At 39.6% G+C, this 27440-nt stretch overlaps 1 long non-coding RNA gene across 4 annotated transcripts; it reads left to right on the top strand.

Annotated features, from left to right (window-relative positions):
- On the top strand, positions 1 to 27440 carry LOC122551117. 4 transcript variants are annotated; one of them, XR_006312008.1, is made up of 3 exons: positions 1 to 163; positions 705 to 838; positions 27280 to 27440. It is a non-coding gene; the product is annotated as an uncharacterized LOC122551117 (long non-coding RNA). The 4 variants fall into 4 exon arrangements; XR_006312007.1 differs by lacking the exon at positions 27280 to 27440 and adding an exon at positions 24619 to 24684; XR_006312006.1 differs by lacking the exon at positions 27280 to 27440 and adding an exon at positions 5152 to 5356.

Genomic DNA, 27440 nt, shown 5'->3' on the forward strand with positions numbered 1-27440 from the left:
CATTAACTGGCTACTTAAGGACCTCAACTAATGATGTAGGAGACAGATTGACCTGGGTTTCACCTACACTGCAGAGTGGGTCAGAACCACTATGAGAAGTTCATCTGAGGAATGTTTTGGGACCTATCTCACTCACTTGTAATGACCCCATCCCCATCTTTATGTAAGCTTTTTATAACTGTCATATGTATCTGTGTTAGTTGTCAACATTTTCTTATATTTCTTGGATTCAGTTGGGATCATTTTTGATCTGGTTCAAAGTTAAATTGAAGTCATGTACAAAAGAAAGAATCAGAGGAATATGTTTGTTGTGATTGCAATATGACCTGCTCCTCATCTGGTTGTAATAACAGGCAATAAAATTGAAAGAAGGTCTCTGATTATTTTGTGGATTTCCTTTTGCTTTCTGATGAGTTCCCACATAAAACTTGGACAATTTGGTTTCTTTTGAATCTCCCACTGTAATTGTCAGGTATCTTTTTCCTGTTAAGTCAATGCTCTAGCAGATTGCTTGAATTTAACCATGGACTATGTTTGTGCTTCTATCTTCTCCAAATATTGCTCATCAGTCAATTCAACTTTTTCTTTGGAGGCAATTTAAGGACAATATTGGATTATTTTTGTTAGTATTGTATTATATTCAATGACTTTTATTTTGTATGCTATATTCATGTCGCATAACTTACATTTCTTTTCATTCTTAGATATGTTCGATGTATTACTCGCAAGGCCAGATTTTGTTGCCCATTCCTAATTGCTTTTGAAGTGAACACTTTCAGAAGGCATTCATGAGGCAACCACATAACGATGGATCGGGACTCCCTGGAAACTGGTCTAGGTAAGGACAGCAAAAATGAAAAGAAAGTGTGCTGGAGAAACACAACAGGTCTGGTAGCATTTATAGACAGAGAGAAAAACAGAGTTAATGCTGTGGATGCAATGTGACTCTCTTTCAGATCTGCAAGGAGCTAGAAAATAATAGGCTTTATGCTGTTAAGAGGGGAGGAATAGTATTTGTGAAAAACAGTGTAGTAGAAAACAAAGAGAGAGATAACGGTGTTTATGGAACAATGAAGTTGTGAATGAATTTAAATGAAGGTGTGCACCTGCAGTAACTTGCCTATATTTACGTATGGCAAAAGTGAGGACTGTAGATGCTGGAAAGGCACAGCAGGTCAGGCAGCATCCAAGGAGCAGGAAAATCGATGTTAAGAGCAAAACCCCTTTATGGACAACAGATTGCTCATCCAAAAATGGCGTTTGTGAATCTGATGGGTTTTCACAATACTAATGGCATTTATCATGGTCACCAGTACTGAGACTACCTTTATATTCCAGGTTGAGAAATTGAATTTAAATTCTACCAGCTGCAAGGATAGAGTTGAACCTATGTCCCCAGGGCTTTATCTGATATACTGGGTTACACTCATAGTGACATTGTGTATGACACTATCTCCTCTGAAGGTGCACAAATGGTCAAAGTTGTATTAAACTATTTCAGCGTCTTGATGGTCAGAGGGAGAATTGATCTGATCCTGCCCTCCCTCAACACGCAGTCAATAAGGATCACACAGTTGCAAGAACCATTCTGTTTTTTTTTAAACTGGGGCTAATTCAACAATCCTACTGCGATCAAAATATCTGTTTTGGTATTAGTCACCTTCTGTCTCTCATTTCTCTCTCTGTCTATTTCTATCTCGCTACATATCTCTCTATATCTCTCTATATATATCTTTATATATCTATAACATAACATAAATCCTCACCTGTACAGTTAAAATTGAATCCTATTTTTAATTAGGCAACTCATGATCCAGAAGGATCAAAAACTATTAATTGAAATTTAAAACATACTTTACTGAAGTAAAAAATTTGTGAGCCTGCCTCTTGTTTTGATTTTGCAACACACTACCTGAGATTATACCTTGGAAGCATGCTGTGAAAACAGATGGGAATACTGTAACATATTGTTTGGCTCTGAGCCGAGAAAGAAGTCTAAAATACTCTACCTCTCTCTTCATTTTCCACTTTTCTTGATATGTGAGCTACCCCACAAAGTCTAATTTCCACTTTTTTTTTCCCTTTTGTCTCTTCCGATTTCCCCTGACAATCCAACAGGTAAAACGATAAGCATCTATTAAATGGTGGTTCACACTTTAACATCAAAGCAACTCCTGTTTGATTTACGAAAATGAGAAAGCACCGTGTCTGCAAACCTAAACAAGAAATTGTTAACAGAATTCATGACAAATTAGTTTGTTGTTAACATCAATTTATCTTTTATGACTGGAGAGCGATGCAGGCACAACAGCTCCACAAGAGACTGCTGAGAGAGACAGTTACCATACCTGCAAATTGGCATTGCCTCCAGATGTAGGAATTATTTCTGTGAATATTAGCATAAATCAACTGGCCACATGAACTGTGTGGCACACAGGGCTTGGTTAGGTACCAAAGGAGCAACTTTATAATAGATAGGAACATTGCTGTCAACCACTTCATTTCTTTCTGCTATTAAATATAATTCATATTTCAGCTCATATATTGGTACCCTGAAGCAGCAGGAACTTCAAGCATAGTAGAATTGTTAAAGTCCCAGGGAATTTGATCATTAGGAGGATAGATAGCATCCGTTGCTGCTGTCACTGAGTTTTTCATGAGGTTTGGTTGCCTATCTGGTGCCAAGGAAAAGAATATCTTGGAGAAATGAAAGTCTGCTTGAGCAGCACTGTTGAGTTCTTCAAAGACGGAGGAGGATGTGTGTGCAGGGGTAATGTAGTAGACATAGAATTGTCATATCACTAGTAGTTACAGCACAGAGGAGTCCAATCAATCCTTTTTATTTGTGTCAGCTCTCTGGAAGAGCTCCCAGCTAATCCCATCTTCTTGCTCTTTCCCGATAGCCCTGCATTTTGTTTTCTTCTGATAATTATCCTATTTGAAAACTAAGATTGAATATGCAGCAACCGAGTGCAAAAATGTTTTTCCTTATCCTGTCTCTTGTTCTTTTATCTTGATTTTAACCCTTCTGAAAATGGGAGCAATATCTCTGGATCTACTTTGTCCAGTCCTCACATAATTTTGATCACCTCAATCAAATCACCCCTCAACTTTCTCTTTCTTAAAGAACAACAGCCCCAACTTTGCCAATCCATTCACATAAATGAAGTCCCCTCCCTGGAATCATGTTTGCAAATATTTTCTGCATTCTTTCCAATGACTGAGGAATGAATCCAACACTGCCAATGATTCAACTTTGTGAATTCATAGAATCCCTACAGTGCAGAAGCAGGCCATTTCACCTATACAGACCCTCTGAAGAATATCCCACTCTGATCCACCCCCTATCCCATTCCTGTAACCTTACATTTCCCATGGCTAATCCACCTAACCTGCACATCCCTGGACACTATGGTCAATTTAACATGGCCAATTCACCTAACATACACATCTCTGGAGTGTGGAAGGAAAGCTGAGCACTTGGAGGCAGCCGGGGGAGAACGTGCAAACTCCACACAGACAATCGCCTAAGGATGGGATTGAACCTAGATCCCTGGTGTTGAGGCAGCAGTGCTAACCACTGAGCCACCGCAATGCTCAAGTCTTTTTGATTGAGGTAAGTAGGTGACCATTTGCTTGAGGATAGTCTTCACAGGTACTTCTCTTTGTCATTCTGTGTCAGTAGTTGGTCTTTTTGTTTTTGCATGTCTTTAAGTGAAGATATTTTTTACTGTTGGCTTTGCAAGTAGACTGTTGTTCCCTCAGGACGTTCTTTAATTTCCTCAAAGCCTGTAACGGAAGACAATTTTATTGGTGAAAGAAATAATCTTCTACCTTTGACTTTGTCATGAGGCAAATTAAGGCAATGATCTTCCACTATGACATCTGTTATTTCAGTCAATATCATTACTTTGTCTTGTTTAATCATTGTCAGTGGAATTGACTGCGCAGTATTGACAATCTCTCCTCTTTACAGTTATATTCCCTGGCCCAATTGTTTTAAGAATTCAGCAATCATTTCAGATGGAATCCTCCCAGAATTTTCTGCAAGTTAATTGCTGAAAGATTCTTTCAAAGCTAAGGAACAAGAAATTTGTGTTATCGGCCCAGTGAAATTAACATCTTGCTCAATGTTGGTATGTGGATTAGTTGTTTAATGCCAACATAAATGGTCTTAAATAGTGTGTGTTTTTTTTTCTCTAGATTCTACAAGCATTTTATTGAGTAAATTCTTCTTGTTGCTGTCATATGACAAAATGCTCAATGGTGCATGCCTTCTTGGATTGTTGGAACCAATCCTCAAATTTCAAGATTTTTACAGCAAAACATGTTTTCCTGCTCAGAGCTGAAGCTTTCTAGTTCTTGATAACATAAGCATATTTGCAAACTTATTCAAATCTTTAACATTCTTTTAATCTTAGCGGTTGTTCTGTCTGACCCATTTAATGTCATAGAATCACAAAGTCATACAGCTTGGAAACAGACCCCTCAGTCCAACTAGTCAATGCCAACCATCATCCCAAACTAAACTAGTCCTGAACTTTGCTCATATCCCTCAAAATGTTTCTTATCTAAATATCTTCTAAGCATTGTAACTGTACTCCTCTGGAATTTCATTCCACATATTAACCATTCTCTATGTAAAAAATTACCCCTCATGCCTTTTTAAATCTTTCACTTCTCACCTTAAAAATATGACCCCTTGTCTTGAAAGCCCCAGGAAAAAGACACCTGCCATTCACCTTATCTATACCCATTTTATAAACCTCTGTAAGATCACCCTTCAACCTCCTTCACTCCAGTGACAAAAGTCCCAGCCTCTCCAGCTTCCCTCCACAACCCAAACCCTCCATTATCAGAAACATCCTGGTAAATCTCCCTGAACTCTTTCCAACTTAATAATAACCTTCAGATAACAGGACGTGCAGAACTGGACACTGTACTCCAGAACAGGGCTCACTAATGTCCTGTAAAACATCAACATAACCCCCATATTCTATATATAGTCCCAATTCCTATATTCAAAGTTCTGAACAATGAAGGCAAGCATGCTAAATGCCTTCTTAATCACCTTATGCATATATGATGAAAACTTCAAACAATTATGTCTCTGTCAGATTGGTAAGTTGTGATTTTGTGTTTTCCAACCAGAGTTTTGTCAGATAATACTGTGATGTTTCCTCCTATATCAAACTTAATTGAGTTGGATTAACAAATCTGAGCCCATTTCAGACTGGTCACCTATTTGCCTGTGGAATGGCTGCAGAAGATATATCTTCATTTCAGAATACATATTCTGGAAAAAATGTACCATGTGTGTAAACATACTTAAAAATATTGACATCTCTGCATATGTAGCCAGCATTGTTTTCTGTTGTAAAAGGATGGTTTCTGCTTTTTTAAAAAATCACATTTATTGAATCTGTTTCACATGTGAAAATTTGCTTATGCTTTTTCTTTGCTTTCCATGTATGACTGTGATTTTGAACACAAAAAAAAACAAACTTTGTGTTGGTTTGTCATGTGATTATTTGGAATGTTTATAGCTAATGAAATTGATAGATTCGAGTAATCTTCTGGAGCATTCTTGTCCTTCCAATCCTTAGATCGTTCTGTGGTCTTTAAGAATAGGTTTCTAACACAATCTAGATAGCCTTTTCCCCTGAATTAAGGAAAGCTCTAAAGGAGATGAATCAGAAATGATAATAACAATTCTATTTCTAATTAGTTCTGATTTAATGCCTACAAGATTTAGACAATGTACAAAAGTCATAAACGAATCCTTGATCAAAAAATAGAGCAGACTGGGAAGTCTGAATAGCCCAACATTGCTCCTACATTGAATAAAAAACCCAAAAGAGCTGTGGCTACCGTCAGTCAAAAACAAAAATAGAAGTTGTTGGAAAAGCTTAGCAAGTGAAGAGAAACCAAAGTTAATGTTTTGGGTCTGATTGCCCTTCCTCAAATCAGGTCATCAGACCTGAAATGTTAACTCTGATTTCTCCTCGCAAATGCTGCCAGACCTGCTGAGCTTTTCAGACAACTTCTGCTTTTGTTTCTGCTCCTGTATCATATGATCCAATGAAATTGTCAACAGTTTGTCCTGGAAACTATACTCTTTTATAGAATCTTGTTCTTTGCATAATGTGATTGGTTTTGAAAATAAAATCATTTTCAGATACTTTTAGGACATAACTAAATGTATGAAAATCTTCTTCAACAAATTTTTCTTTGTTAATAGCTTGGTCAGCAAATGGTCCGACAAAATAAGGCAGTGTTAGTTTTGTCTGCTTGTAGTTTGATGCATACACAATGCAATTCAGTCTTTTGTAGATTGCTTAGCATGGAAGAAGCAATGTAATTCTGTGTGAAGGGCCTTTAACCTTGGTAATTAGGAAATATGAATTGCTAATCTTGAATTTTCCTGCAGGTGTAATAATTGGTTCCATTTCCTTCTTTAACTTAAATTACTGATTTTAAATTCTGAAAGCTTCTTAAAATTAGATGTATTCTTTGCATCTTCAACTTGGGTACTTCTTTAAGTTTGAATTATGTTGTAAAAAATTCCTGTAAAACTTGTGGAGGATTTCCCAATTGAAGAAGTTTTTTGACATTATAGTTACTTTGAATTGATTGAAGACTCTAAAGTCTTGTAAATTTGGCATTTCTTAATCAATTCAAGATTTTAACTAAAATGGAAGATTGTTATAATTTTACCACGTTTCATGACAGATTTCTCAACCTTTAATGAAGAGAAAAGACATTGATCCCTGTTTTATGCCTTTAAGTATATTTGGATGTACAACAAAGATTTGTTTCAAATTTTAAACAATTTTTATTAATTAAATCTTCTGCCTTCAAATATTAAATTCTCATTTTTGAGGAATTATACAGCCAGTATTTTTATAAATCTTCACTTGGTTTAGAAGAGCTTTTCTGAAATCCACTGTAATGATTGTTATTGATGAAAAACATGCTCACTTAGTAAATGCAATTATTTAAGTTTCCTTTCAGCTTCCAAGCTCTTGTCCTGCAGGGATAACTGTGGCCCAAATCCTGGACTGCAAAGTGACTGAATACCAGAATCTGATTGGACCATCTGCCTGACTTACCCTGGCCATCCCCAAAACCGGGATCAGACAATCCCTGATCTGACTGCCCATTGTCCTCTGGGCGCAACATGTGCCCCCACACCTCCCCTCTCACCTCTGTCCAAAGCCCCAAACAATCCTTCCAGATCCAACAGAAATCTACCTGCACTTCATCCAACCTCATCTATTGTATCCATTGCTCTCAATGTGGCCTCTACTATCTAACCTGACCCATCCACTTTAATTCCCCCTCCCACTCCTCTGGAGACATGTCCATCCTTGGCCTCCTCCACTGACAGAGTGAGACCAAATGGAAACTGGAGAAACAACACTTTATATTTAGCCTGGGAAGCTTACAGCCCAATGGCCTCAACATCGACTTTACCAGCTTCAAAGTCCCTCCTCCCCCAGCCCTATCCCATGTCTCGCCCCACCCTGATCTGTTCTAACCTGTCCATCTTCCTACTCACCTATCCGTTCCACCCTTCCCACTGACCTATTAGAATAATCCCCTGCCTGCATCCACTTATCACCATCCTACCTACTCTTCCCCCAGTCCACCACCTCCTTCTATTTATTTCTGGGCTCCCCTCCCCCTCCCCAATTCTGAATAAGTGTTTCAGCTTAAAACATTTACTTTCCAGCTCCTTGGTTGCTGTCTGGCCTGCTATGCTCTTCCAGCTTCACATCTATTGACCCTGAATTCCCAATCTGCAGTCCTTACTGTCTCATAGTCCTCCTAGAATCCATTAAGGAACTGAGCCCCTCTGACTTTCAGACAGGACCATTTCTCTGAAGCACATGCAGTGTGTTTGGCACATAAGCTGCTGGTACCTGCTGTAATGACGTAATGTTGACATTGCTTGGTATCATACAGTGGCAGGTCTACTCACATGACTGCTCAGAGATTGCCTCACTTTTGTAGTAAAAAACAATGCATTCACAAAACTGGTAGCCCATAACAGAGCACTGAGGAGACTGTGATTAAAACAAAAATCAAGCCATAAAGCCTGCCACCTCCAAGTTAGCACAAAATTGAGTGCGCAGAAAATAAAATCGGATCCATGAGATTCATCAAGTCTACATTCATGAAGTGCAGATTTGCTGCTATGGGCCAGACCAAACACTCTCAAAATACATTAAACGGCCCATCTAGATCCTAACTAAGGTAAAGGTAAATGTAAGACGTTGCGTTTTGGGTTCAACTCAATTGGTCAAACTACCAGGCTTTGAAAGAAAACATACTTTATTCATGCACTATAAATCAAAATACAGACAAAATAAAAAAAAAATTAGATTAACTATAACTGTATTGAAATGCTTAACAAAATTACATGTATATTAACTATTACTAATTAACTGTTCCAATGTAATAACATCCCATATACATACCAGTAGCAGTGGCAAATATAGTCTCACATGCAATTTGAACAGCAGGAAGAGAACTCAGCCTTTGGCTATAACAGAGAGAGGAATAAAAGCTTCCATATCCAGCTTCAAGGCCCCAGCAACTGCTACTGAAGACTGAAACCAAAAATCCTGTTCTGTGGGAACTTGATCCCACTCGTTCTGGCTGCTTCTATTGTTTCAACTTTAAAAAAAAACCCAAGGCCTCACAGCTGTTTACTTCATTGGCTTTGGAATGTGCTGCTTGACACCTCTAACTTAATCTTCCTTCATATAAAAAAGCAGGACAAAATACACCTCTTAAAGCATAGTATCATCACAGTGTTTCTGCGCTCAAATTGTCTTGGCAGAAGCATGCAAGTCATATTTGTCCTGAGCTCCAGAGTGATATGCAGTTGTGCTGAAGTGGTGTGTGAGTTGGTTTGAAAACAACCATGAATGATGTGATGAGGCTGGCGGATGGCTGTTGCTGACTCGTGTGGATGAAATGTGGAAAATGATAGTATCCATGGAACATGTGGTAGAATGGTGGCGAAGTCAGAGTTGTCTGAAAAACCCAGACAAGCAAGCAGTGAGCTGTTGCAATCGGGAAACAAGCACTGACTTCCTGTTCATGATATCCAGTTTCTTAGGGAAAGAGTGGAGAACTTGGTGCTACATAAGGCAAGATGGGCTAATTGCATGTTGCAAATCCATGGAAATAAGGTAGTTGTTCTCATTAGTGAGATTCAGAACTCACCATTTACACCTTAAAGGGAAAATCAGATTCTTTTTTCTTGACATTAAGAATCTGATTTTACCATTTTCATCGTCTATTTCCTGCTTGCTTATATTATTCATGGTACTCAAGGCTGCAGAAAAAGGATACTGCTGAAGGCACTGCTTCTGTTTTGATGGCATCTTGATGGGCTTGTGAATGGGAGATTGAAACACATTCATCAATATGGGTTGCTGCCATTATGTGCCAATACCACTATAATAGTTAGGAAATATGCTCACACCCCATCTAGGAAGAACTGAAGCTTATGATGTTAGAAGGTTCCTACAGTTCCAAAGAAGAGCTACTGGACTCAAGACATTAACATAACTTTTGACTTCACAGATGCTACCAGAACTGATTTCTGTTTTTATTTCAAGTCACCAGTGCCTGCTTTTATATTGTTGTATGGCAGATGTTATAAGCAGTATATGTTTTTACAACATTATAAAATTGTTTGTTACTGAAAGACAGCAACATCAAAAATGCCTGCAGGGTGGAATAATAGTACAGCAGTTTTCTCAACATTTTTGTCAAATTCAGATGCTATCTCTGATGCAAGATGGAATGCATCACAGTGGTGGAGAATTTAAATATAAAATGGTCTTCAACAGGCATTTTTTTTCTGAAAAATACTGATTGCAGTTTAAAAGAACCCTCTCCAGAAGAACAATCAATTTGCATCAGCTGCAAAACCACTGAACAACTAAAGAAACGTTTGACAAGATAATTCTTTTTCTTTTCTGTACTTTAACTTTTAAATTCCATCTCTCTCCACCCATAACTTGCTGTTTGTTTGTGTACACGTGTGTGTATATGCATGCCATGGGAATCTGAATGAGTTTTACCTTTTAAAAATATTTCTACTTTTAACGAAGTGGATTTTCAAAGAGAACCTACTTGCTCATTAACTTAAAAGATCTGCTGGCTTGTTTCTTCCTATCTTACATATCTTCAAGTTAAAAAAAACTTGAAAAAAGGGAACTACTTAAAACAAAAAGTCAATCTCTGTTCTACCAACATCAAGAGTGAAAAGAGATTTACTTACTCCTCTGGACTTAGTTGTAATTGAGGATATACTTATCAAGAAAGGATAAACCAGTTGTGTTCTTATCTTAAAAGAAAACGTCTGAGGTCTTCAAAGTTAATGTTTTTAAAAGGATAGACACAAAGTAAATGTAATCACATGAATAAATTCAAAATTAAAGACCATAAATATAAGGTAGTCACTATTGGATCCATGGAGCGATAAGAACATGATACTGCTGCCATACGGAAATGTTGAAACAATTAACAAATAGGGATCGAAGGTAAACTACTATGCACACAAGGGAGAAAGGAATAGAAATATAAATTGAGGTAGTTTTGGTCAGAAAACAGATATTTTAGACATTGACATTTCCATCCATTTTCTATTTAAAATTCAGTTTGTAGAAGCTGAACTAAGAGAGGATGATAATATTCAATTCAATGTAAACACATTAAAACATTTGTGAGTAAAAATAAGGAAGGAAAGATTAGATTCACAGAGAGATTAAATACTCTCCAAACCTTTTGCTGAGGTAAAAATGAGGTGTTGCATTTATAATATAATACTGAGTTTTTTTTGGCAGTAATTATGACTGCTTTGCTGTATAAATACAGTTGACGTTTTGGCTTTTATGTAAAGGGTTAATAGTGCAATTTTACACCCTTATATATGTTCAACTGTGAAATACCAGTGTCAGAGAGCAGGTTGACACCAACAGCAACTTTCAAGTTTCTATATTTAAGTGCCAAGTGATTTATTCAATAATAACAAGGAATGCCGATTGCCTCAATATTATTCTTAGCTAAATTCCAATATTCCCAGGAAGATTTATATATTAATCAGCATCCTGAAATATGGCTTTAACCTTCAAATTCAAATAGATCATTCAAAAAAAGTCTGCTTTCTTGTCTTGACTTTGAGTTTCATAGCACAGTATTGATGTAGGAAGTGCATAGAATATATGCAGCAATGTTTTATAATGGCACTAGAGAGAAAGGAAGAAAGAAAAAGAGGCTCTGGCTGGAGCGTCTCACTCAGCTGTCATCTTGCCACTGGTTGTAAATCATTCTCCCAAACCTTTGTGACCTCTTTGGTCTCTGTTGCCGAGAGCGGCTGACTGCTGTTTAGTTTAGTTTGACCAATTTCCTCTCCAGCCATGGGTCCAGTTAGAATGCCCAATTTTGGTTCAAAGTTAAAAATCACACAACACCAGGTTATAGTCCAACAGGTTTAATTGGAAGCACACTAGCTTTCGGAGCGACACTCCTTCATCAGGTGATTGTGGAGGGCTCGATCGTAACACAGAATTTATAGCAAAAATTTGCAGTGTGATGTAACTGAAATTATACATTGAAAAATTGATTGTCTGTTAAGCCTTTCGTCTGTTAGAATACAGTGATAGTTTCACTTCTTTCATGTGTAAATCACAAAACCCTTTTTTTAAAGTTGCTTCTCGGGTTAGCTGTTAACAATGGTGATAGCTAGACAATACGTATAAGATAGTTCAACATATTATCTAGCTATCACCATTGTTAACAGCTAACCCGAGAATGCAACCTTAAAAAAAAGGTTTTGTGATTTAGACATGAAAGAAGTGAAACTATCACTGTATTCTAAAAGATGAAAGGCTTAACAGACAATCAATTCTTCAATGTATAATTTCATGTGACATGAACCCAAGGTCCCAGTTGAGGCCCTCCCTATGGGTACCGAACTTAGCTATCAACCTCTGCTCGGCCACTTTCCTCTGCTGCCTGTCCCGAAGTCCACCTTGGAGGATGGTCACCCGAAGATCCGAGGCTGAATGTCCTGGACCACTGAAGTGTTCCCAACTGGGAGGGAACCCTCCTGTCTGTTGATTGTTGTGTGGTGCCCATTCATCCGTTGTTGTAACCTTTGCTCGGTTTCCCCAATGTACCATGCCCCCGGGCATCCTTGCCTGCAATCAATTTTGGTTCGGCGGTGATGTAACCACATTACTGCCCACTGAATTTGCCGTTGTTGAGTTGGTGAATATCAGAAGCAGTTAATCAAGTTGACATTCAAGTATCAACTTCCATTTGCAGCTATCAAACGTATTCGCAAACAAAATGAGTAATGGCTGCAGTTTGTCCCCACAATGCAAATGAAATGCTAGCGTCATGACTAATGACTATTCAATTTTCCATAATGGTCTGCTACACTCAGCTCTCATCTACTGGATAGGTATTTTAGTCAGATCCTGTCTGGTTTGTAGTGTCCAACACCACTTGGCTCTGATGTGCACAATGTCGTCCGTGTCTTTAGCCTCCTCCAAGCAAGACTGCTCTCATTCCTCAGCATCTAAGATACTGCCTCACTGCTTGCTTCAATTGTGCATAGCATTGTGCTCCAGGATGATATGGCACATTCAGTATTGGCTATGCTGGAGGTTCCTGCTAAACTGGTCCAAACTGCATCTTTAAAATCCCATTTTCTGTTCCTTCACAACCCTGCTCGAAGCATAGGCAACATTATATTGATCAAAATATTGTGATCACGTACTAAGATACTGTTAAAAGTGTTGTTTTTCATGCAAGGCAGGAAGATTGGGGACATAGGTTTAAGGCAAAAGGGAGTAATTTTAAGGGGAAGTGAGAGGCAAGTTTTTTTTAACACAGTGTGTGGTAAGTGTCTGCTAGGGGTGGCAGTGAAGGTGGATACAATAGCAATGTTTGATACATCTTGAGAGATAAATGAATAGGCATAGGTATAGACAGTGTAGAGGCAAAAGCATTTTAGTTTAGGAAGGTATCGTGTTGGTGCAGTCTTGGTGGGCTGAAGGACCTTTTGTTATGCTGTAATGTTCTTCGTTCTCTGAAGTGCTTCCTGGAACTGGCTGGAAGTGCATGTGAAGCAATGGTCATATTGGCCTTTTTATGCATTAGGGAATAGTTCTGTACTTGGCACTCCCTTAGAACTACCTCGCTATCACTCTGGTGAAGAGAATGACACTCACTTCCATGTAAAACCATGTTCAGGTATTATGTCAGCATTGATCTGTCTTGCATACTTGTACTATCTTTTTCATAGAAAACTGGGATAGATTTTCCTTATCACTACATGGCAACACATTTATTTTGTTCTTTGGGATTTTCTGATCAGGAGAGAGAGTTTTGGTGGTTTGCATTCCTCCAGCTGATGTCTGTTCCAGTTCACCACTATTTCTCCAATCTCTGTACTGTTATGACATGGAGACCAACCCCCAAACCAAATCAGCCTTCCCACTTCTGTATTTGCAACATATTTAAAAAAAAAACCTGTGAAGAACCTCAGTAGTTACATCAATGGCTCCAAACCAAATTTTTCAACAACTAATCCCAGACTTTGCAAATAATTAATTCCAAGAACCGCTTTAGTACCTTAAATAAACAACTTAACATTTGCTTAAATATACAATAACTTCAATGGTTTAGCAGAGAGAAAAAAATTAAACAGCAAGATAATCTGAATCTTGTCTATGGTTTAAATCCAAAACTTTTGTTTTCAGCCACCATTCAGACAAAAGACAGATGGAAAAACAAACACAGTTAATAAAAGAAAGTAACCAAACTGGTCAGATTACTTAAATTGTTTTCTCAATGTGATGCTTTATTTCATAGGCGTACATGTAGACTCAGGAAAAGGTAGTAATACTTCTTGAAATAACTCCACAGAAGCCAGTATCCCATCACCAAGTCACTCTTTATTTGCATGTGGAGAGTCCTTGATAATGATCCAGCTCCCTCAGAGCCAGCTCTGAGTGTCAGGATGTCTGACACTTCTGTTCTTGTCTTTCAGCCAGGTAATCTGGTCCGGTTTGGACCCGATTAGCAGCTCCAATCAGGGAAATCATTTTCTGTGGGGTCTACCTGGCTGACTTTGTCACGGTCATTACATCACTTCCTCTCTGAGTACAAAGACATGAGCCGTTTTGTTTTTGTAGCTTTTCCAGGGGTATTTTAGCAACAGGTCAGGTTCATCCAAGTCTGCTTTTGATAAAGGTGGTTTGTAATACACAGCAGCTGGCCTCTTGGGCTTGAAGCCTCTCGGAAGAAATCCATTCTCCGTTTCAGGCGGCAAAGGCATTGAGGCAGTGACACCACCGTGTCCATCTCAGATTCAGAGGCATCTTCAACCCTTGATGGAGAGGGAACACCCATGGGTTCTGGAAGAATCAGAAAGGCTGTCGAGGAGCTGGGCAAGTTTACTCCTGCACTGTTTGTGAGTTTGCAGTTTTAACAGAGTGCACGCGTTTGTACAGGACCATTGCACCTACCCGAACTTTATATGTCACTGGACCTGATCTCGGGTTGACCACACCTCTTGTCCAAGCAGTGCCATTCCTGTGGCTCCAACACAAAATTCCACCCCTGAAGCAAACGGTCTCTCTTGCTTAGCAGAGTCTTGTGTCCAGCACTGATGTTCCTGATGCTGTTTTACCCTCCTTGCCAGGTCTGGGAAGTTCAGAGTTAACCTAGTGCGAAGTATTTTCTGCATTAACAACTCTGTTGGAATTATCCCTGTAGATGCATGAGGGGTGGTCCTCTAAACAAATAGGAACCTGGATAGTTTGTTATCTAATGAAGCTGTAGGCTATGTCTTTAAACCTGCCTTCAAAGTTTGACCTGCTCTTTATGCCAGACCATTGGATAATTGATTGTATGGAGCTGTCCTTATATGTTGAATACCATTCAATTTTAGGAAATGCTCAAACTCCCTGCCGGTAAGTGATGGCCTGTTATCTGTAACCAGGTGCCTGTGTATTGCAAAAACTGCATGCCACTTTTCTGTCATCATCCCTGTGTTTGACAAATAAACTTTATGCATGTCCAGCCATTTTGAGTGGGCATCCACAATGACTAAGCACATTGAGACTATGATTGGACCCGCACAGCTGAAGTAAGACTGAGTCCTGGGTTTACTCGGCCATTCCCACGAATGTGGAGGTGCTGCTGGTGGTAATTTTTGTCCTTGTTCATACTCTGGGCAGTGCTCCACCACCACAGCTATGTTTGCATCCAATTCTGGCAACCAGATAAAACTGCCCGCCAGTGTCTTCATTTTGGAAACCCCTGGGTGACCCTTATAGAGTTCAGCCAGTAGCTAGCAGCAACTTTTGCTTGGGACAATCACTCCCCAAAACAATATGCCGTCCTTTACTGTGATCTGGGTCCAAAAAGGTTTAGATTCTGGTTGTGACAGCCCTTTTAGCTTCCTCTATCACCACCAGCTGTTTCAGTTTTGCCAGGACCGGTTCCTTCTGCATCCAAAGTCTGATATTGTCAGCTGTGACTGGAAGTGTGTCCAGAAAATTTAAAACCATTGCAGTATCTTCCAATGGTGGTGCCAGCGGCAGTGTGTCTGCCAGTGAGAGAGGCTTAGTGCATCATTGTTTGCGTCTTCATCTCCCGGACAGTGTTCCATCTTGTAATTATACGCACGTAGTATTAGAGCCCACCGCTGAATTTGGCCTGAAGCCACGGGCGGCATTGCAGTGTTCTCTTTAAATAGAACTAGCAGGGGTTTGTGGCCTGTTAATATGACACATTTATGTGTGTAAAGGTTGGGTGGAAATTCTTGACTCTAAATATGATTGTCGAATCTCTGCATTAACCAAAATCCAGAATGCATTCGGTATTGGATGTACCTCTCCATTGGGCCATCAGTGAGTTGAAACTGACCCGATGCCATACAGGAAGGCATCACATGTCAATACCAGATCTCACTTGGGATCATAGTTACCAACATCTCAGAGGATGACAGCTGTTTCTTCACTTCTTTGAAAACAATGGCTTGGCTATGTGACCATTTGCAAGGCTGGCCCTTTTTTTAGTGTTGATGCAAAGGTGCCAGGATGGGGGCCAGGTTATGTATGAACTTTCTGTAATGATTCACCAGCCCACAGAAAGATCTAACCTCCAGTACAGACATAGAAGCTGGGGCAGCATTGATTACCTTCACCTTGTCTTCTAACTGGTGTAATCCAGTCATGCCAACTCTGTAGCAAACATAGGTCACTGGAGGTACCTGGAACATACATTTTTCCCTTCTCAGGCATGCCTGGGAGAAATACCAAAGGATTATTTGCAAGTTTTCTGAGTGCTTCTTATTGGTCTTCCTTGTTATGGATATGTCATCTAGATAAATGACGACCTAGGGTAGACCTTGTAAAATGTTCTCCATTGTTTCCTGAAAAATTGCACAGGCTGATGATATATAAAATGGCAGTCTCATGTAGTGGTACAAACCCTTATGGGTATTAAGTGTAGCATACGTCTGGGAATCCTCATCGAAATCCTCTATTTGAGGGATTGGGTATTTATCCATCTGTGACAAGATGTTTATTATTTGTTTAAAATCCCCACAAAGGCAAACCAACCCATCAGGCTTCAAAATCATGATCAGTACTGCTCATTTCATAAACTGGACTGGTTTGATGATTCCCTTGCTTTCCAGCTTCCTGATTTCTGCTGGTAAGGCAAATGGCACTTGGTGGGCCATACAGAATCATGCAATTGCTTCCTGGTCAACATGCAAAGTGGCCTTGGCACCTTTGACAGTCCCTAGCCCTTCCTGAAAAAGTTCCAGGTACTTAATTAGAACTTCACTCAGGCAGCTATTTTCTAATCGAGAAATGTTGAGCCAATCTAGGTGAAGCCGGAGTGAAGCTGAGGCTGGTCTGGGTGTTTTTGTTGGCAGAATCTGGAGCAGACATAGAGGTTGTGGATGAGCACTTGGAGGTCCCAGTAGGTGGTTGTGCAGGCTCAGGTACGGATCTGGAAACAGGAGTGGCATTAGAGCTGGTAGTAGCTTTGGAACCGTTCCCTTGGCCAAACCTTGGTTTGTGCCACTTTCCCCACCAACCTCCCGAACCTCCAGGAACCTTCGCCTGCAATCAGAAAAGATGCAAAACCGGCTGGCACACCACCCCTTCCCTCACCTCCATCAAGGGCCCCAAACAGTCCTTCCAGGTGAGACAGAGGTTTACCTGCCTCTCCTCCAACCTAGTTTACTGCATCAGGTGCTCCCGATGTGGTCTTCTCTACATTGGGGAGACTAAACTTAAACGAAGGGAACATTTTGCCGAGCATCTCAACTGGGCCCGCAGGAGCCAACCTAAACTCCCAGTCACTGCCCATTTTAATTCCCCTTCCCACTCCCTTTCTGACATGACCATCCTCGGCGTCATCCATTGCCACAGTGAATCAGACCGCAAATTGGAGGAATAACACTTCATCTTCCGTCTGGGCAGCCTACAGTCTGGAGGACCCAACAATGAGTTCTCCAATTTCAAATAACCTCCCTTCTCCTTCCCCAACTCCCTTCTCAAGCCCTCCCCCTCCCCTCCCTTCCATTCCTCTCATCAACCCTTCCTTCTAGCCACCAATTGGATTCATTCCTCCCATTGACCAATTAGGTCATACTCTCTATCTGTGTCCACCTATCCACACCTCACCCTGCCTCTCCACTCCCTTTATACCTACCCCCAGTCCTGAAGAAGGGTTATACCCGAAACATTGACCCCTCTACCTCCTGATGCTCTCTGGCTTGCTGTGTCCTTCCAGCTTCCTGCTTGTTTACCTTGGATTCTAGCATCTGCATTTTTGTTTTGTCTCTTTTTCTGTGGCCTCAATTACCATTCAACGTCTGCCACCTGGTTGAATATAGAGCCCCTGACAGACTTGCCAGAACCAATTCCAATGCACTGACTTTATAAATATCCAACTTCCGGTGTTGCTGCATCTATTGGAACCCTCTTATTGAAGAATCAGTCTGCAATTAACCTCCAGGCCTGGCCTCGCAAACAAATAAAAATTTCTCTGATCTGTTCTTTTCTTTTTTACCACATGCTGTTTACCAAAGTCCACAAGTCATCTTTGGCTCACAATTTCCAGTTTATAGCTCCAAATTACAATTGACTAAATAAATTAAAATAATGAAAAATCAGTGAGTGTTTTAATAGTCCAGAATTGTTCTTGACTTGTGCAACAATGCGTGACCTCTGAGCTTTCATTAAAAAAACGTAACTCAAATGTTGATTGCAATTTGTCATGATAGTGTCAGATGTGAACTAGAGACCTTTGCATTCCATTGTCCAATTTTATATTTGGGACACTCATTAATTGAATGGTTCTATAAGAGACAAAAGTACTGACTTAAAATGACTGAAGAAATCAGCTGACTGACACAGGTAGGTCAAGATTTTGAAAGCAAGGCAACTTTAGCTGAATGTAACATTATTCACAACAATATTAAAGCCAGTCAGCATGACAGATTTTTGAATTCGTGCTAATCTCTGATTTGATTTACACCCTTATGAAAGTCTTCACATGTTAAAATGAAAAATCACCTACAACTATCAAGCCTGGACACAATGAGCTTATCAGATGTAATTTACAAACAAGAAACTCCTTGTTTGGGAGAGCAGAAAGAATGGATTTTGAACTGTAGAGTTCCCTGAAGGCTCTTTCTCTGTCTCTCAAGCAGTAAAGTGCATAGTTAAAGCTCTGACCACAAAGAATCATAAGGAAATTGAAACTATAAAGATAACTGCTCTGTTCACTTCTGTTGATAATCCATGAATCTAACTAACTGACTGTTGTCTTGGATAGAACTTTATGCCCCAGGGACACCTGATAAACAATAAACTATGTGTTGTTTCATATTCTTTTTCTTTCCATTTTATTTTTCTTTCAGAATTAGCAGGTGATAAAATTCCTTTGTTTGGATTGTTCCCTTACTGTTGCAGATTAGTTAACTGCATTCCATTTGGAGAGAAGTGTAACCTCATGCTAAAAATGACAAAAATCTTTGATGTGATGTTTGGGGAGATTGAAAAGTGGGGAGCTGATCCAGCCCTTCTTATCAGATCATAACAAGTTTAATGGCTTGAATCAATGCTATAGCATGCCTTAAATTTAAAATAAAAACTATTGGGAGGACAAGTAGTAGGTTGACTGACCTCTAAAGAAAATACAAGAGTTTTGCTTTGTTTGTCTTGATGAGGATTCATCATGGTTAATTGCAGATAAGCTTAATTTCCCCAATATATGAGTCACTGATGTTCAATTTTGTCAGCACACCAATATTTAATTGAACAAGTTCCGGCCTGCTTTCTAAACCATCTCCTTACCTCTTATTTTGGTTTTCATGCATTTTTCTATGTCCTTGAAAGTCTTCCATTTCATCTTCTTGACAGGATTATGAAAGCTCAGATCATAATGTTACAGTCGGTTCTGACAATAAGTCATGAATGCTTTCTTTTCCTATTTCTTGTCCTCTGTAAGGTCCTTGACTATAGGTGCTGATGCAACTCAGTCTGATGTGATATGATACAACTGATCTGTCTCCAAGGAAGGGATGAAAAGGATTAATCATATTTTGAATGATGTCCATGACATTCCACATGTCCTTTAAATCACATTCTCTTCTTGTCTTGTTCAACTCAATGTAAGATTGGTTGATGTTTTGTGACCAGCCATCCTTTGACAGTTTCTGCTTATAGCAACTCTCTTTTGCTGTGACAAGGTCCACCTTGTACGGTTCCTTTATTGTGAGTGAATTCGATTAAAACACCCTTGACTTTCGAGTCACAATCAGCCATCAGTTCAATGACTTGATCGCATGTAGTCTGAGAGCGCTGTGCTCTCAATGTCCAAATTGAAATTCTGCATTGATATTAGGATAATTTCTATGTACAGATCATAAACAGACCCAACTCATCCATGCTGACCCTAAATTAATCTTGTCCCATTTGCCAGCACTTGGTCTATATCCCTCTCATGGGAACGTCATTGAAATCACCATTGGGGAAGGTATTCACTCCATACAGAAATAAATACATTGGCCTAAAGCAGAATAAGGGAATAGATAAATCCGATAGAAAAGTATGAATAAATAAATATATAAAGTTACTCAGTTTAACACCGTTCCATACAAAATACTAAAACATCACATGCATTCACATTCATAGTTATGATTTTTGCCTTATAGCTTCTTTTTTTTAGCTTTGTGCATCTGCATTTATCAGTGAAATGCATTTAGCATGGTCCATAATATCCAATTGTTCTTGGGCTTAATGTGAGCTTGACTTGTGCCATAGCCAGCTCCGATTAAAATTTGCAATGGTGTTCTCAGCAAATGCAGCTTTTCTTGTTCCAGTAAATGTTCACTGATAAAATTTGCAACAATGTTTGTCAGCTACAGTTGGAAAAGTGAATTATATTCCCTTTGGCTCCAACAACAAAGTGCATTTAGCACAGCTTTGTTCTTGTGGCACAGTGGTAATGTTCCTACTCTAGACATAAAAGGGCATGGTTCAGGTTCCACCTGTGTTACAGCATCCTTGAATAGGTTGATTGGAAATATTTACACAGCTTTTTCTCCACTGCTACAGAAGAAAAAAGACAGGACCTAAAACATTATCACTAATTCTCTACATAGATTCTGCTTGATTTACTGAGTGTTCCCAGAATTTTCTGCTTTAATTATTTAAATTTGCAATATTCACTGTATTTGGCATTGCAATTGCTTGGCAGTACAAAGATCATGACTGATGGATTTTACAAAACTAACAAATACATTCGTCCTGATTTGTGAAATAAGGAATGCAAATTATGTCATCAGTCAGGGCTCCCGTGCAATTCCCCATATCTTATAACAATACTTTCTTAAAAACGCTCATGCTTTGAAGATGGGAATATTGATTTTTCTGATAAGTCGTCTCTAAACTAATGATGATGTGAATTTTAAGTACTTCGAAGAAGAGAACTGTGCAAAAGCAGTTTTTTTAGACTTGACACATGGTCTAAAATCAGTTGGCTCATTATTTTTGTTAACTTTCAGTGCTTCAGAATTGCTCATTTTATTTAACCAATCTACTCTCCCTTTCAACTCGCATATTCGCACAGTTTTTTTTTGACATTATATGCTCATGTATATGAAATTAAAAATGCTAATGTTCCTTGAATTGAAATGGCCCAATTATATTAAAATTGCCATGGTCTTACAGGTTGCATTATTTTTACTATCAGTTCATTTTGTACTATTCAAAAATGCATTTGTAACTCTGCCAGCTCTTGAAATATTTTGCCATTTACTAGCCTTCCCTATTGCTTTTCTCTCATTGGGAATATAAAAGAACATCTCTAGATTTTTTTCTCCACTGCTTCAATCTTAGATCTTTGTTTACCTTCTAACTATCTTGTTCCTACAATTTCCTTTATAGCTATCTATATCTCCAAGAACATCAGAAAGTACTGAACTAATAAAAAACAACCAGTTCCCCCCAAAAATGAGTATTTCTCAATTGTCTACTTTCTGAAATATCTATTCAATTATTCCATGACTTTTATCGAAGACTATCTATCCCCTCATCTATTCCAGATGAACAATATCCTCATTTAGATGATTGTTGTGATATTGGACTTTGAGTAGACTGAGAATCTTCTCTGTTGTGTGTTGTTATTGCTTGCCTGATTTAATGTTTATTTACTGACACTTTTGCAAGTGATTGCTAGATATTACATCATTCTTACAGACAGTAGCCTAATTTGTATCAACTCCACTGAGCCCGGTGCCCAGTATATTCTGGAAAAGGGGTAGTTTACTCTTTGTCTGTCAGTTGATCTGTTGAGAAGTTTCTTCATCTTCAATGTCTTGGAAACTAAACACATAAGTAATTTGCTTCCTTCAGAGAAATATATAGCATATTGACTAATGATTCACTAAGAGGGACTAAAATTTGAGACATTGAGGTGTTTGTACAAATGTGTCATGATGAACTGGCATTGATGTAGCACGTAGCACAATCTTGGGACACTCCAACAATTTTTATGGCCAGTGAAATATTCTTGAAGTATTATCATTACTATAATGTGAAAAACGTGATTGTCAAATGACACACAAGCTCCAACAAGTAGCAATGTGACTGGATCATCTGTTTTAGTGATGTTTATCACAGGAACATATGAAGAAGATTAGGCCATTGAGACCATTGCACTCGTGCTGCCATTCATTATTTACCTCAATGTCATTGCCACACGCTATCTCAATATCCTTGTGTGTCATTACTATCCAGAAATCTATTGATCTCTGTCTTGAACATGTTCAAGGATTGATCGTCCACAGTCATATGTGTTCGAGAATTCCAAAGATCCATCATTCTCTGAGTAAGGAAATTCCTCCTCATCTCAGTCACAAATGGCTTATTCTTCTTCTGAGATAAAGGACTAAATATCGATCAGAATGTTAGTGAGAGTTTCCATTCTCTTTCAAGACTTTGCGACTACCCAATGAAGCCTTGATGTAGCATTGTATCTGAAAAATGGCACCTTTGACAGTGCAGAACACTCGCAGTCATGTATGTGAGCATCAATCTGGATGATGCATTCAATTTACAGCCGTATAAACTTTGATGGACAGGTGATTCTATTTTTGAAAATAACCATAGTAATGTTTTCACCACCGTGTATTCTAAAATTGTATATTTTCAGGAGAATACAGAGAAAAGAATAGAAAACCATAGGCATACAATTCATATCGTCACATGCAATGTGGATATACAATTTACTTCAATGAGTTTTTAAATTTGTAATAAACTGGAAAATTGCTTTAGCTTGCATGAGGTGGTTTTGAGATATTATTTTGCATCGTCATTTCCCAAATTTCAACAGTGTGATAATTCAAAAGTATTTAGTTAATTGCAAAACATTTTGGTAGAAAATCAAAAAAATGGAAAGCGAAGGTCTAAGCTGAATAAGGAAATAAAACATTTAAAATAGCTTTGACCAAATTTTGAGGCATTATTTATAATTTATTGAGAGTTTTTGTCCTGAGCACCTGGAAATGAGCTGTTATCATGGCAATGGGAAATTATCAGATAATTTCACCCTGGTTGTCCTCCAACTATAGGGCTTCAATTTCCTTCATATGATTCTCTGATTATCATACATTAGCCTTGGTTTATGGCCTAGTAAGTGGACTGAGGTGATTCGGTTGGTAACAGTCTCATCTGTGAGTGCAAAGATTGTCAGTTCAAGTCCTAATTCCAGAATTAAAGAGCAAAGAGCGTGCCTGGCAATCCACTACAGAACTGAGGGAATGCTGCATTGTTAGAGATATCACCTCATAAATGGACTTTATGCTCTCTTAGGTGGAGGTAAAGGATCCCACAGCACTATTTTGAAACTTATCCTGCTGCCCTTGGCAATACGTTCCTGTCAATCAACACCAAAGAAGTACACTATCTCTATGCTGTCTCAGGGAAATACTTTTAGCTGAAAGACAACATGTGGCAACTGCAGGTAGTTCTTCTCTGATACAATAGTTGTGTGTGAGTGAAAATAGAAAATCACTTAATCGAAATAATGGGGACTATGGGAAAAGTAGGGTGAGGGGCAGACCAGCAAAATCACCCAAAAGTCGAACACAAACTATAACATAGCCTGAGTGAAGGTTGAAATCATATTTATTAACAAAACAAAAGTAAATTTAATACAGTATATTTGAAAAATGTAAGAAAGGTGCTCTCTGTATAGTACCTCTCAAAAAAAGTTGCTCTGTCAGCAGCTGACATCAGTGCATGTGCAGAATGGCATGGACATTGGTGCATATGCAGAATGGCATGAAGACCAGTACAAACGTTGTGCATGCACAGAATGGCATGGATGTTGCCCATGTGCAGACTGGTGCAGAAACCTTGGTGTAGACATGGCGCATGTTCAAAATGAAGCACATGAACCATTCCCCACTGGAACTGTGCTATTGAGAATGGAGGAAAATGTTCTCGAAAATGCCATTCCCTAATTCTTCAGCGATGTTGTTGTCAAATCACACTGCTGAAACATGCATTATCCCAGAACTACCTACATCTGATAATTCCCCATTGCCATGACAACACATAATTTTTCAGGGCCACAGAGAATAAATCAAAACATCAGTAAATTACAAACAGTACCAAATATTTCCTACAATACAATGGAGATGAGATTTCTAAAGCACTTCATTTGGAAATATGTGGTTATGAAAGGTGCCAAGCAAATGCAAATTCCTTTTTGTTTAATTGATTGCACCATCAAACAAAAATGTGACTATGATAAACAAGGACATCTTAGTAACCACCACAAACAGTAAGTCCTTCATATCAAATACTCTAAAGTACAGACATTTTTATTAAGGGCTGAAATTTATGAAATTTGGTGAAGTGCCAATTGCACTGAGTTGATAGAGCATATTTCACTGCAAAGACTGATGAAGTTTTTCATCATATCTTACCAAACTGACCTCATCACACACCTACCTGGCCCCATGGTGTCTCTCTTGTCTGATTCTAGACCCATCTCACCAAGCTGTTGTAAAGTGTGGTGCTGGAAAAGCGCAGCAGGCCAGGCAGCATACGAGGAGCAGGAGAATCGACGTTTCGGGCATAAGCCCTTCTTCAGGAATGAGAAGAAGGGCTTATGCCTGAAACGTCGACTCTCCAGCATCTTCAGTCCTCACTTTCTCCATCTCACCAAGCTTCCTTCTTGGATCAACTTACCACACAGCAGATATCTGACAAAAGGGTGGCAGTACTGGTGGGCACCCAGGTGGGTACTGGCATTCCAAACTATCCTATTGGTGATAGAAATGCCATCTGAAAATGTCAGACATGGGGATGATGGTACCATGATTCTATTACAGAGATTCGGAGGTCCTAGTGGAGCAGAAAGTAGCGAGGAAGAGCGCCCTCTACCCAGAGGAGGAGAGCATGACACCAAACTATGACAGCGTGGCTTGTGGTCACTAGCCTCTCCAGTGCGGCCGCTATGCAGAAAAATAGCAAACAGTTCGACAAGGCCGTTTCCACTCTGTCAGAGAAAGTGCCACATTCTTCTCTGTTACCTCACACACTCACCCTATTGCTGCCACTTCACCCAGCTCCCAACAAGCCTTAGGCTCTAACACTCTCCCAAGTGCCTGCAATACCATCCCTCTCATGCTGTCAACCCCATCTTTCACAATCTCCCACAGCACTAACAGTGCTTGGACTCTGCGCTGTTTCCTCACTCACTCGGAACATCTCACCACTTTTCGATCACCTCCACCACCACTAACAGCCATGCCATCCACTTCCAACTCTTTTAGTTGCCCCCTTTCCCTCATTCTAGGAAGTGACAGCCCATGAAAAGGGCAGAATGGGCTTGGCTGGGTCGAGGGGTACCCTACATCAGACTGCTCACTCACTACAAGGAGAAAATCCTTTCCTTCACAGAAGACAGGGATAGCTTCAAGGATGGTGAGACATCTATGTCCCACCAGCCAAATATGTACCCCTCTTCATTCCACTGCAGATCTTACAGTAACCTTACAGTTGGTATCATTCATTGCACACCCATTTTAGCCATTGGTTATGATGCCTTCTTTCCTGGATTATGCAGGTACCAGTCGGATGTCCATAGCCTCAGTGGAGAAACAGCCTGCCCCACCAGAAGCTACCTCCTTGACTCCTGAGAAAGATAGGACCCAGGTCTCAGAGGAAGTATCAGTAGGGCTGCCGGCTATATACCCCACCAGCTCAGATACTAACGCTTCAGTGGGAAGGTCAACCTTCAAATCTTTGCAGGCACAAGCTGCTGGGCACCTTACTGTGACAGTCCCTCAGCTGGCAGAGGAACTAACCTCCCCAGGTTATTGGCATTCAGAGGACCACTGGAGACCAGGCACTGAATAAGGCCCAGGAAGGAGAGAACCCACTATTGCCAGTGTGCCTGACCAACTGTGTAAGCCCTATCTCACAGACTGGCTGTTACTGAGCCACTAATCTGATTGTGACCCAATCCCTGGACTGCAGAGGCATGGACAACCCTGACCGAGAACACCCTGCCCAGATGCTTAACTCGTCCAAACTGCTGGACTGATATGGATGCTGCCTTTGACCTACTGTGCCAGAACCCTCTACCTGGATAGGTACCTCCATGGATTTGATGATACATATTCCCCTAAGGTTTTGAGACCCGGCTGTTTGCTTGTTACATATGCATAAGCTGCTGGCATATGGTGCAGGTATCAGATTGATACAGGTTGTACTACCCCTTTACTGCGAATTGCTGACTGGCAAGGCAAGTGGCCTAGTTATGTGATTGCATTAACTGGTTTGGCATAGCAAGACAGATCATGATAGAGCATGCTGTGAGCATGCAATTAAGTGCTAAATGAGCAAATGTTAATGGCGCCATGAGATGCAGCCCTGTGCAATCCGTGAGCTGTGTACCTGCCCATTCTCACAAATGTCTTTGTGACAGCCTTTCAATGCCAGAGCATTCTGCTATGCAAATCTGTGCATGCTTCCTAAGCGTCCTGCACTTAGATCACAGAGATGTTTTGGAGATGTTGGCTGTCAATACCTGTGGATGAGAGGTGTGTTCGGCTGCTGCCCATGGACTATGCCCTGACACGCTGTTTGCTTCTGAGCAACATGGAAGTTCCTTGGAGCCAATGATGATCTGAAGTTGCTGGGTATTGCTCTGACTTCCACATTGAGAATTCTCAGGATCTAGCTTATTTGTTGCATTTTGTAAGATAAGAAGCTAATTAAAGTGTTGAACATTCTATAATGCATCTTAATTGGTTAATCACTATTGCCTATTGAGGGACCTGCCTCTGTTAACCTTCTTCTGTTAATCAACATTTGAACCATTTCAGTTTCATGAAATAGGAGGAAGATTCCAGTGAACCATGATGACTAAGTCTGCCATTTGTACTTTTATGGAAGGGTTTTGTTTAGAATTCTTTACCTATTTTGTTTTTTGCTTCAGCATAAAGTTTTTAGCTTCTTGTTCTCTCTGAGCAAGTGGATCACACTGTCCGATAATAATCATGGCTGTGATGGATGTTACATTTAATATCAATGTGATTAATTGATCCAGTAATGGTTATTACCTCAGACCATTGTTTCTGATTCAAAATATTCTGTCATTTTTGCTGATGCAAATCTTATTTGTTTTGTCAATTAGATCAATAATCCAAATATTTCATTCCTTCAAGCAAAGAGAAGGTCACAAGAACTGACTTTTTCAAGGATGGTATGATAATTGTATCCTTGCAAGACATTTTTTTAAAAAAGGAGAACGTGAGGACTGCAGATGTTGGAGATCAGAGTCAGAGGAAAAGCACA

The sequence above is a fragment of the Chiloscyllium plagiosum genome, chromosome 6 (assembly GCF_004010195.1).
Source record: "Chiloscyllium plagiosum isolate BGI_BamShark_2017 chromosome 6, ASM401019v2, whole genome shotgun sequence".
Lineage (NCBI taxonomy): Eukaryota > Metazoa > Chordata > Chondrichthyes > Orectolobiformes > Hemiscylliidae > Chiloscyllium > Chiloscyllium plagiosum.